Below are 11,560 nucleotides of genomic sequence, written 5' to 3'. Positions count from 1 at the left end.
GCATCTGCTCATTTGAACACATATGATACCAATGCTCAAGTTAAAGGCCATAACTGTACATTACAAATACTGCTGTTTAACCCATCTCATATCACTGCTGTCTCACCCGTCTTATTTTTTCAATAAACTTACTTCTATTTTTTACCCCCTTTTTAGTTTTCCTTCCTTCACTGAGCTGAGTTCACAACCATACGAAGACATGGCTGGCCAACAAAACGCCGAACACCAAACCGAGACAGACAAAGTAAAGAGGCAAAACGAAAGAGACTTTCCAGGACACCCACAGCCCCCAGAACACAAGGAAACCGTTTGTTTATGAGTGCTACAGCCTATCACCTAAATATGAACTTTGACATTCCCCAAGCAAATATAGCTTCCTTGACAACGGTATGCCCCCATTGTACGGCCAAACGCTGGCCAGGTGAACGACCATCTATCTGCTGTTCTTCTGGAAAAGTCAACTTCCCGCCACCTATTGAGCCTCCAGCGTTACTCCAATCTCTGAGCGACAATACCCACACAGACAGTAAACACTTCTTTGCCAAGGCTCACCAATACAATTCGTGCTTCCAGATGACATCCTTTGGTGCCAAACAAATCCGGGAACCAGGTTTCATGCCTACATTCAAAATCCAAGGCCAAGTCTACCACCTAGCAGGTTCACTGTATCCCCAGCAGTCTCACAGCCCGGCATTTCTCCAGATATACTTCATCAACAATACACAGGAGCAAGCTCGCCAACGATCAAAAACTTCCCAGTGCTACGCCATCACCTCATCTTGCAATTACAAGAGATGTTACACGATTGCAACGGTTACATTGCTTCTTTCAAATCAGCCATAGAACGCCTCGATTCCCCACAGTGCCAGTTAGTCATACATGCAGACAGAACCCCCCAAGGAGAACATGAACGCCGCTACAACAGCCCTTCAGCAGGAGGAGTTGCCATTATCATGGCTGGGGAGAACGGCACCAGAAGAGACATCGTCATCCAACAACGGGACTCCCAACTTCAACGCGTGTCGGAAACCCACAGATCATATGATGCGCTGCAGTACCCTCTTCTCTTCCCCTTCGGAGAAGATGGCTACCACCTTCAACAGAAACTGTACAACCCACAAACCCAACAGTACACAAACCAAAAGATATCAGCACTGCAATTCTATGCATATAAATTAATGACGCGCCAGAATACTCCAAACCTATTACTCGCCTGCAAGGACCTATCACACCAATTTTGGGTGGACATGTACGTCAAAATAGAAACGGAGAGACTCATGTTTCTTCAGTATAATCAGGAACAACTACGAGCTGATCAATATATCCACCTGAAGGATGCCACTGCAACCAATCTCGGCCAACCTGTCATACTCCCCTCATCATTCACAGGAGGGCCACGCTACATGCACGAACAACCCAGGATGCCATGTCCTATGTTAGAGCCTATGGCCGACCCGACCTCTTCATAACCTTCACGTGCAACCCCAACTGGCCAGAAATCAAACAGGAACTGAAAGAACACGAAAAACCTCACGACAGACACGACCTAACCGCACGAGTATTCCGCCTTAAACACAAGTGCCTCATGGACCTCATCGTTAAACACAAGATCTTCGGCCCTGTTCGCTGCTATATATACACTATCGAATGGCAAAAACGGGGCTTGCCACATGCCCACATCCTCTGCTGGCTTTACAACAGAATATCATCCAATGACATTGACAAATATGTTTCTGCAGAACTGCCACACAAAGACCAGGACCCTGTTCTATTTGACATAATCAAAAACAATATGATTCATGGTCCATGTGGTCCACTCAACCCATCCAGTCCCTGTATGAAGGAACGCAAATGCTGCAAAAAGTATCCGAAACCCCTCTTGAAAGACACGCAAACAGGACACGATGGATATCCTCTGTACAGAAGACGGTCTCCACAGGATGGCGCATACACAGCTACACTGAAAGTACGCGGCCACGAACTACAAATCGACAATCGCTGGATTGTACCACATAATCAATTCCTCAGCTGTCTTTTCAATGCCCACATCAATGTGGAAATCTGCACATCGATAAAAAGCATCACATACGTCTGCAAGTACATCTGCAAAGGTTCTGACATGGCTGTCTTCCAGATACAAAGTGACCAACAGCCAATCAACGAAATTGAACAGTACCAAATTGGTAGATACATCAGCACCAACGAAGCAATATGGCGAATCCTAGCCTTTCCAATCCATGAACGTTACCCACCTGTCATCCACCTTCAAGTCCATCTTGAAAATGGCCAACGAGTTTATTTCAACAACAACACTGCTAAGGAAAAAGCTGCTACCCCGCCAAAGACAACACTCACTGCCTTCTTCGCCCTCTGTCAAAAAGATGACTTCGCCAGAACGCTGCCCTATCAGGAGGTCCCCAAGTACTACACTTGGAATGCACAACAAAAACAATGGAAGAGACGAGTCCAAGGAACACCAGTAGAGGGCAACGAAGATGTCCGCTGCGCTCCAGCACTAGGAAGAGTCTACACAGTACACCCCAGTAACGCAGAATGCTACTACCTTCGTCTTCTTCTTCATACAGTAACGGGGGCAACCAGCTTCGAAGCACTACGAACAGTAGGCCAAGACACATTTGACACCTATCGCGACGCATGCAGACAACGCGGCCTCCTGGAAGACGACCAACAGTGGAACGCCACCATGGAAGATGCCGTCCTTTGTCAATCACCCGCCCAAATTCGAAATCTCTTTGCGTTGCTACTGCACCTCTGTGAACTATCCGACCCCAAAGCGATATGGGATCAACACAAAGAGGCTATGGCTGAGGACTACCTCTACCAACAACAACAACAACATTCACAACTTCAGCTTCAAGTGAATGATGCCATATACAACCTGGTTCTCCAGACAATAGAGGACAAGCTACAATAATTTCCAGGAGGCAGATCAGTCGACTACTATGGACTACCCAAAGTACTCAGAGACGACACGTCTCTGTTCCGGGAGGTTGTGAACGAAACATCCTACAACCACAGTGAAATGCAAGAAATTATCCAATCCCGTTCCAACAGCCTCACACCAGACCAAGCAGCAATCTTCTCTCAAGTTACCCACTTAACAGACAACAACCTAGGTTGCATCATATTCCTAGACGCCCCAGGTGGTACTGGCAAAACATACCTTCTCAACCTCATCCTTGCTCAAGTCCGAATATCGAAACAAATAGCACTAGCAGTGGCATCGTCAGGCATTGCAGCCACACTCCTCAAAGCAGGACGAACAGCACATTCCACCTTCAAACTACCACTTAATCTGCCAGCCATTGAACACCCGACGTGCAATATCCGAAACAAGACAGGTCCTGCTGAACTCCTGAAACAAACCACCCTCATTGTATGGGATGAATGCACCATGTCCCACAAAGGAGCATTTGAAGCCCTCGACACTACACTTCGAGACCTACGCCAAATCAACAAACCCATGGGAGGAGTAACTGTCCTGCTTGCTGGGGACTTCAGACAAACTCTACCTATAGTACGCAGAGGAACCAGGGTTGATCAAGTCAAAGCTTCAATTAAATCATCGCACCTATGGAAACATGTCAAAACGATGACCTTGAAAACAAACATGCGTGTTCACTTACACGCTGATGAGACAGCCAACCAATTTGCCGAAGCCCTGCTACAAATCGGAAACGGACAAGTACCACCAGACCCAGTTGACCACCACATCATGATACCAAAGGAAATAGGTCAGTCAGTGAATACAGAGGAAGAACTGATGCTTGATGTGTTCCCAGACATCGCCACCAACTACACCAGTCGTAATTGGTTGTCCGAGAGAGCAATTTAGCCCCACGAAATGATGCCGTCAGACACCTCAACAACACGCTCCTTCAACGCCTTCCTACCGAAGAGAAACTGTACAAATCCATAGACACTGTACCCGACATCGACCAAACCGTTCATTACCCAGTCGAATTCCTCAATTCACTCCAACCAAGTGGCATGCCCCCACATGACCTCAGATTGAAAGTTGGCTGCCAAATAATGCTCCTCCGCAACCTCGATGCCCCAAGATTGTGCAACGGGACGCGTCTCATCGTTTCAAGGCTTCTAAGGAACATCATTGAAGCTACCATTGCCATCGGCGAATATGAAGGATCAACAGTCTTGATCCCCCGAATACCGCTCATTCCAAGTGACTGCCCATTTCAGTTCAGGCGACTCCAATTTCCCATGACACTCTCCTTCGCTATGACAGAGAATAAAGCCCAAGGACAAACATTACAAGTCGTTGGACTATCGTTGTCCACACCATGCTTCTCCCACGGACAGCTTTATGTCGCATGCTCCAGAGTTGGCCAATCGTCTGCCCTATACTACCATGCAAATGGAACAAAAATGAAATGAAACGGCCAGGGGCCATTGTGCTCACCGTATACATCTTTTAGTAGGCAGGATCATGCTTAGTTTAGAGGTGAATATGGTGAACACAATCAGGCATGAAGACTTTTTTTAGATGTGTATTGATGTCAAGTAATAAGACAGGGCAGTATATATAAGTTTATGATCCAACCAATAATTGTCTATGACATCAACAAGATCAATATCGTGTGATTGCTAAGAGTCCCTGCAATAAAAAATTCATCGAAAAAAAGTCATTAATAAGCGAGATATTGCACATCCTACTTTTTCAGTTTTGACCCCCTGGTGGCCAAATTAAGAATCAGATCAGGCCAAAATTCGGTGTCAGAGATTATCTGCTGTAGGGGGTTACATGTACCAACTTTCAAGTTCATAGCTTCAGCAGTTAAGAAACGTGCCATAGTTACACTCTAATGGCCAATTTACGCCATTTGACCCCTGTGACCTAGAAAAGGAGGTCAAATCCAAAAATCGTAGGACATGTGGTGTATCCTTGCTAGAAGTCCCTGCCATAAAAATTTTATCGAAAACAATTCACTCAAATAAGCAAGATATTGCACTTCTTCCTTTTTCCATTATGGCCCCCTGGTGGCCGAATAAAGAATCAGATCAGGCCAAAATTCGGCATCAAAGGTTATCTGATGTAGGGGGTTATATGCACCAAGTTTCAAGTTCATAGCTTTACTGGTTAAGAAACGTGCCATAGTTTACACTCTAACGGCCAAGTTACGCCATATGACCTCTGTGATCTTAAAAAGTAGGTCAAATTGAAAACCCGTAAGACATGTGATGTATTCTTCCTAAGAGTACCTACCATAAAAATTTTATCGAAAACAAGTCACTTATAAGCGAGATATCACACTTTTTAGATATCCACTTTTTGCCCCCTGGTGGCAAAGTCGAGAATCAGATCAAACTGAAATTCAGCACCAGAGGCTATGTGATATAGGGGGTTATATGTACCAAGTTTCAAGTTCATAGCTTTAGTGGTTAAGAAACGTGCCATAGTTTACACTCTAACGGCCAATTTACGCCATATGACCTCTGTGAACTTGAAAAGTAGGTCAAATTAAAAACCCGTATGATATAAGATGTATATTTGCTATGAGTACCTACAACACAAGTTTCATCGAAAACAAGTCACTAATAAGCGAGATATCACACTGGTGGCCAAGTTGAGAATCAGATCGGACCGAAATTCAGTGTCAGAGGTCACCTGACCAAGGCAGTGCTGTGTACAAAGTTTCAAGTTCATAGCCCTAGCGGTTAAGAAACGTGCCACTGTTTTTGAAATAGGATACGACGACGACGACGGACGACGGACGATGCGGTATTACATAGACTCCCCTACGGTGAGCCAACAATGAACATAGTTTATCCAGAGGTTCTACAATACCAAGAAACACTACATTGACACCACACAGGTAAAGTGCAGGCACGCCCAAAACCGTCACCGACGGGTACCCTGCTAGTATTATTATATAGAAGATTTAGACCAACGATGACGTCATTTCTGGTGATTCCCTACGCTGTCCAATGAGCGCTTTTTAAAGTGTGCCATTTGGCATGCATTAGCATGCAATGTATTTTATCAGCGCTGCCAATAGCCGAACAGAATGCCGTAGCTCCGTCAATTTTGAATCAATTTTTATGGGAGTTACATTATTGTGTTGCTTAAAATGTCTACTTTTTACTCATGTAAGAATCGTAGTACTAAAAACTAATATGCAAACAGAATCATGCCGATTCACTGCACATACTGTGGGAATTCTCCACTTCAAAATACATCGCGAACAGAGCGTGCACTTCCGATATCGTTTTCACAGAATTGTGGCCAATTTTCAAGAACTAATTTCTGAAAGTATTCCCTCAAGACCTTATGACTACCCACTGAAAGGAACTAGTGATAATATAGCCTACTTGAATACTTTTTAGCAGAAAATTGGTTACTTGTTGCAAAATCAATCTTCCATCTTTAGACTGGTCACAGTGGGTCTGCTGAAATATAGCCTGGTTCCTTGGCCAATTCAATGCGCAGAATACAACTGCGCAACTATACGTCATAACCCGGGCTTTTGAATCGTCAAAAAAATCCGTCAAATGTGCCTGTAGCGCCAACGGGCGGTGAAAACTAAACTAATTCCATTACAAGTCAAAATGAAAAATTATCAAAAAATATTCGGCCAGATTTGAAAACAATATTTCCTCTGTGGACCGAGGTATAAAGGAAAGAAGTTTAAACTTGCCGATGACCTCATTCGCCGAATGTAGGTTGAATCGCGCTGATTTTTGGTTTCTGAGTTCCCCTTGGGCTACTCCTAATTTAGCAGCGTCAACAAAGTGCCTAGGTCTTACGGTTACAAAATGCCCAAAATTGACATGGAAGGATGGCAGGAAGGATGGCAGGAAGGACGGACACCATTCCCTTAGTAATATGACCAGCTTCGCTGTATTTGTCAGCTGAGCTAAAAACTATCAATACAAGAACAAAGTTCCATTTGTAATTTATGCTGATTTTGAAGCAATCAGTCGAAAACTTGACAACGAAACAACAATCACTGATGAGGAGACAAATCACAAGACACAAAAACTTTTGAAACAAGAAGCAGCATCTGTGGGAACTTTCATTCATTGGCTCTACCCAGGTTTATACAAAAGCCGGTATATGATGAACAGATCTGCGAATGTTGTAGACGTATCTTGTGATTGGATGCTTGAATTAAACAACGATTTCTGAAAACTTTTGCAAACCAACATTCAGCTACAAATAAAAGAAGGGGAAGAAGAAGAATTTCAAAATACCACAAATTGTTATTATTGCGATAAACTCCTTAAAAATGACAGAGTACGAGATCACAACCATTTTACCGGTAAGTACAGAGGTGCAGCGCATAATCAATGTAACTTAACCAAAACATGTTAATTTCGTTCCAGTATATTTCCACAACCTCAGCCATTATGATGCTCATCTTTTCATTAAACAGTTACTTATTAACCCTTTCGCGTCCACATACTTTTATAGTGTACCGTAGTCTCTGGCCGCATACATTTTTGGAAGAATGCAGAAAATGACATTTTTTGCTAAAAAGATCATAGAACTTTTATTGCTTGGAATATGAAGGTGAAACTTTTACAAACTAATGGCAAGACCTTTAGCAACATGAACATAGTCAAAGTTTTCAAAAATTTTAACCCCTTGGGGTCTAAAATCTGGGGTCATTCGGTGCAAAAAGGGAAATTTTCCTTTTTTTCACTTCAAAAAGTTTAGAAAGTTTTTTTCACTCAATACAGCTTTGAAACTTTCAGGAAATGATGATAAGAACATAAGCTAATAGCATGTAGTGTTTTAGGTCAAAAGATTAACCCCTTGTAGGCAAAATATTATAGTAACTGAGTGCAAGGGTCGTCATTTTTTTCAAATTTTTCAATGATTATGAACGGTTTTGAAATGAATCAAAATGGTTTCCCTTTAGTTATTTATCACTGAAAACATTAAATTTTGGGAGGAAACATTCAAAGAACAATATAGAAGACCAGCTTTTGTTGTATCCCCCACCCCGGGCTTGGGGGTCGTGGGGGGTCGCAGGGGGCATGATTCGGATCATAGCTGATAAATGCTAAAAAAAACTCTTTTCAATTACTAGCTTGTTTGTTGAATTAATTAGGCAGATGTATGCCACAGCTTGAAGCAGGGGGTGATGTGGAGGGCTACCTGGCACTTAGGGCATTAGACTGATGACTCCGGCCTGGGAGGAGCACGTGGAAGGTCGTGGTTCACAACATATGGATTTGGATCCTTTCGACATTTGTGCACAAATGTGCAACTTCCTACGTCTCTTCACCCCAGGTGTAGCATCCTGAAAAGGAAGATCTTCAGGCCAATGCTCAGAGTATCTTGCCTCCAGCCTCACAGCATCTCCTGCATCAGAGAATCAGAGGTTCAGGGCTTGCACTTTGATAAATCATCTGATCGTCTTCATCGTCGCTATCTCCCCCAAAATCATCTTCAGAATCCATATGCATAAAAATCTGGGCTATCTCATCAGTTTCCATCTTTTCTGAAAAGAATACCGGTAAGTGTTTTCTAACTAAGCAACTTTGATTTGGCTCACAAAATACCTGCAGGGACAAGTGCACTTTGATGATGAAAAACATTACAATATATATGTCCTGTTATACTTCAGGGTTTGGGCCACTCCAACAAAAAGGTACCTGAAGCCTTCAAACACCCATACCTTGGCAAATCACAATCGTCAGGATGCATTTGAGATCACTGAGAAATGCATAAAACATGCAAGAGAGCAAAATATAGTGTACAAATCGTATAATCTGATGAAGAAGGGAGGCTGCATAGCATATGCCTGAACCTTTCAGCACGTGGCCTCACAAAAACATCACTAAAACCACTCAAATCCTAGCTAAAACTGGCAATCAATGTATTTCTGAGACTTCTGGACTTAAAACTACATGTTAGTAACAGTTACATGTGTAAATAGGGCTTTTACCTATGGCTAGCAAAATCGAAAACCAGGAACAAATATCACATCATGCACGTGGTAAGATGCCCGACTAAAAGGTCAATACCAGCTCCCAAACCGCCAATATAAGGTGTCAAAATTTGTATAGATGGCGATACAATCTACGAAGCAGACAGTGTGCTCGCATTTTATCCCTAGTACACATCGTAGGCTCTACAAGCATTTGAATCGGGGAAGATAGGGTCCCGGACATGGCCGGGAGTGGCCGTCAACTGTTGGGAACGCAACCCTGCCATGCCCGGGAGCGGACGCGAAAGAGTTAAACTAACTGCAAAACAAAAAAAATATTTCAAACTTCTAGCTAAAACAACCGAAGATTACGTTTCCTTTCAATTTGGGTGTTTAAGATTTTTGGATTCGTTTAGGTTTTTACAGGGGGGTTTAGACTCCGTAACAAAATCAATGGTAGACGGTGATTTTAAAATAACGAGAAAATTTTATCCGAATGAAGCAGACTTCAAATTACTAAGAAAGAAAGGTTCGGTTCCCTATTCATTCTACACATCTCACAATTCTTTCAATGAAACAACATTAACCCACGAAATGTTCTTCGATGAACTGAAAAATTAAATGCAACCAGAATCTGTTTATCAAGAGACAAAGAAAATATGGGAACATTTCAAAGTTTTGAATCATGGAGAGTCTGTTGATTTATATCTAAAATCGGATGTTTTATTACTAAGTAATTTATTCGAAAGGTTTAAAGAGATCAAGATGAAATATTTTAACATAGATCCGTACTTGTCATTGTTATTTGGCTCCTGGTTTAACATGGCAAGCCGGGATGAAATATACAAACATAAACCTTGGACTTTTGACAGAGATTGACATTTTGCTATCGCTTGAAAAAGCTATAAGAGGCAGAATATCAGGCATAATGGGACACGATATGTTAAAGCGGATGAACATCACGAATTATTATATGTTGACGCCAACAACTTGTATGGTTGGGCAAGGATGCAAATGCAACCTTGTGCCGATTTCAAATTGTTTACCCCTTACGGAAATGATGACAAAAAGTGTTACGACAGAGGAAATATTAGCTATCCCAGAAAATTCACCAACTGGTTTTTATTTTTAAGTAGATTAAGAATACCCAGAATCAATTAAATTCCGTATGAAAAACTTCCTGCTGTGTCCAGAGTCGTTATTTATGGAAGACGACGAACTCAGCAACTACCAAAGAAGTTTACTGGAACCACAGAAAAAAAGACCCAAGGTAGAAAAGTTGATATCAACACAAAATATTAAATATAACTACATTGTACACTACAGATTGTTACAGTTTTATTTACAACAAGGAATGACGTTGAAAAAGGTTCATAACATAATCAGTTTTAAACAGTCGAAGTGGCTAGAACCTTATATTGATTTTAACACTAAGAGGAGAATGGATGCTACAACAGATTTTGAAAAGGACTACTTTAAATTAATGAACAATGCATTTTATGGAAAGACTTGTGAGAATATAAGAAAGAGAGTAGACGTCTCTCTTGTAACTGATGAAACGGAAGCCTTGAGAAAACAAGCTAATCCAAGATTCAAAGCAGGAAATATTTTTGATGAATCGTTTCAAGCAATTCTAATGAGGACGACTAGTATCTTATTTGATAAATCCAATCTATATCGGTGCAACGGTTCTAGAATTATCAAAGTTGTTGATGTATAAATTCTATAAATATATAAAACTCTTCAACCCTACTTCGGTGAAAAAAACATTGAAAAATGGAAGAATTGGGGAGGTAGAAACATGCTTCAATTAATGTATGAAAACCCTAAAAAATATATGAACGATTTTCAACTAGTAGGTCTGAGCACCTTAGAGGAACATCATGACATAAAATCGAACATACTTAAAATAATAGAAAGAAGTATACAGACATCTCAACATATTTTTGTTAAAATGGCTTATCATGGCGGTATTTAACCTACGATGAATATAAAGAGCTTAGTGATGAATTCTTGCTGAGTGAAAAAAAAAGAATACTTAAACCAAGCTTTATTGTTTATCTTAGAACTTCACCAGTGAAGTGTTTTGAAAGAATGAAAAAAAGAAACAGGACAGAAGAATCAATGTAACTTTAGAGTACTTACAAAAGTTACATGATTGTCATGAAGAGTTGTACATAAACAATCAACACTTATTACCTTGTGCTGTCATTGTTTTTAATGCTAATGGAGATATTGAATTAGTTAAGGATAAGTTTATGAAGTTTATCAAAACCTTAACTCATTAAATACTTTACAGTAAAACCAGTCACAATTAAACCACCAATAATCCATAGATATTCATAATTCCTCATCTCTCCACTTGGAGTGTAAAAGTCACTTATTTGTGGCTTCTTTTGTAATTGTATTTTATTCGTTGGATGGAGTGCATTGTATAAGTCTAAAGCGCTATCAGCACTCCTGAAATCTGTAACTGCTTGATTTTCTTTCTTTAATTGAAGATTAGCAAAGTCTATAGTTTGCTTTCTGTGTTCTTCCCATTCGGTGGAAGTTTCTGTAGTTTTTCTTGTGCTAAGTTATGTCTTTTCATTTCTGTTTCATAACCATTTTTAGCTCAGCTGACAAAGTCAGCGGAGCTAGTC

The 11,560-nt window shown here is 41.2% G+C and overlaps 1 protein-coding gene across 1 annotated transcript in view; it reads left to right on the top strand.

Moving 5' to 3' along the window:
* The window catches only part of LOC135499130 (uncharacterized), a 192,030-nt gene that overhangs the window by 122,392 nt on the left and 58,078 nt on the right, over positions 1-11,560 (top strand). The window lies entirely within an intron of this gene.

The sequence above is a fragment of the Lineus longissimus genome, chromosome 14, assembly GCF_910592395.1.
Source record: "Lineus longissimus chromosome 14, tnLinLong1.2, whole genome shotgun sequence".
Taxonomy (NCBI): domain Eukaryota; kingdom Metazoa; phylum Nemertea; class Pilidiophora; order Heteronemertea; family Lineidae; genus Lineus; species Lineus longissimus.
This window is presented reverse-complemented; position numbering and strand designations above follow the sequence as displayed.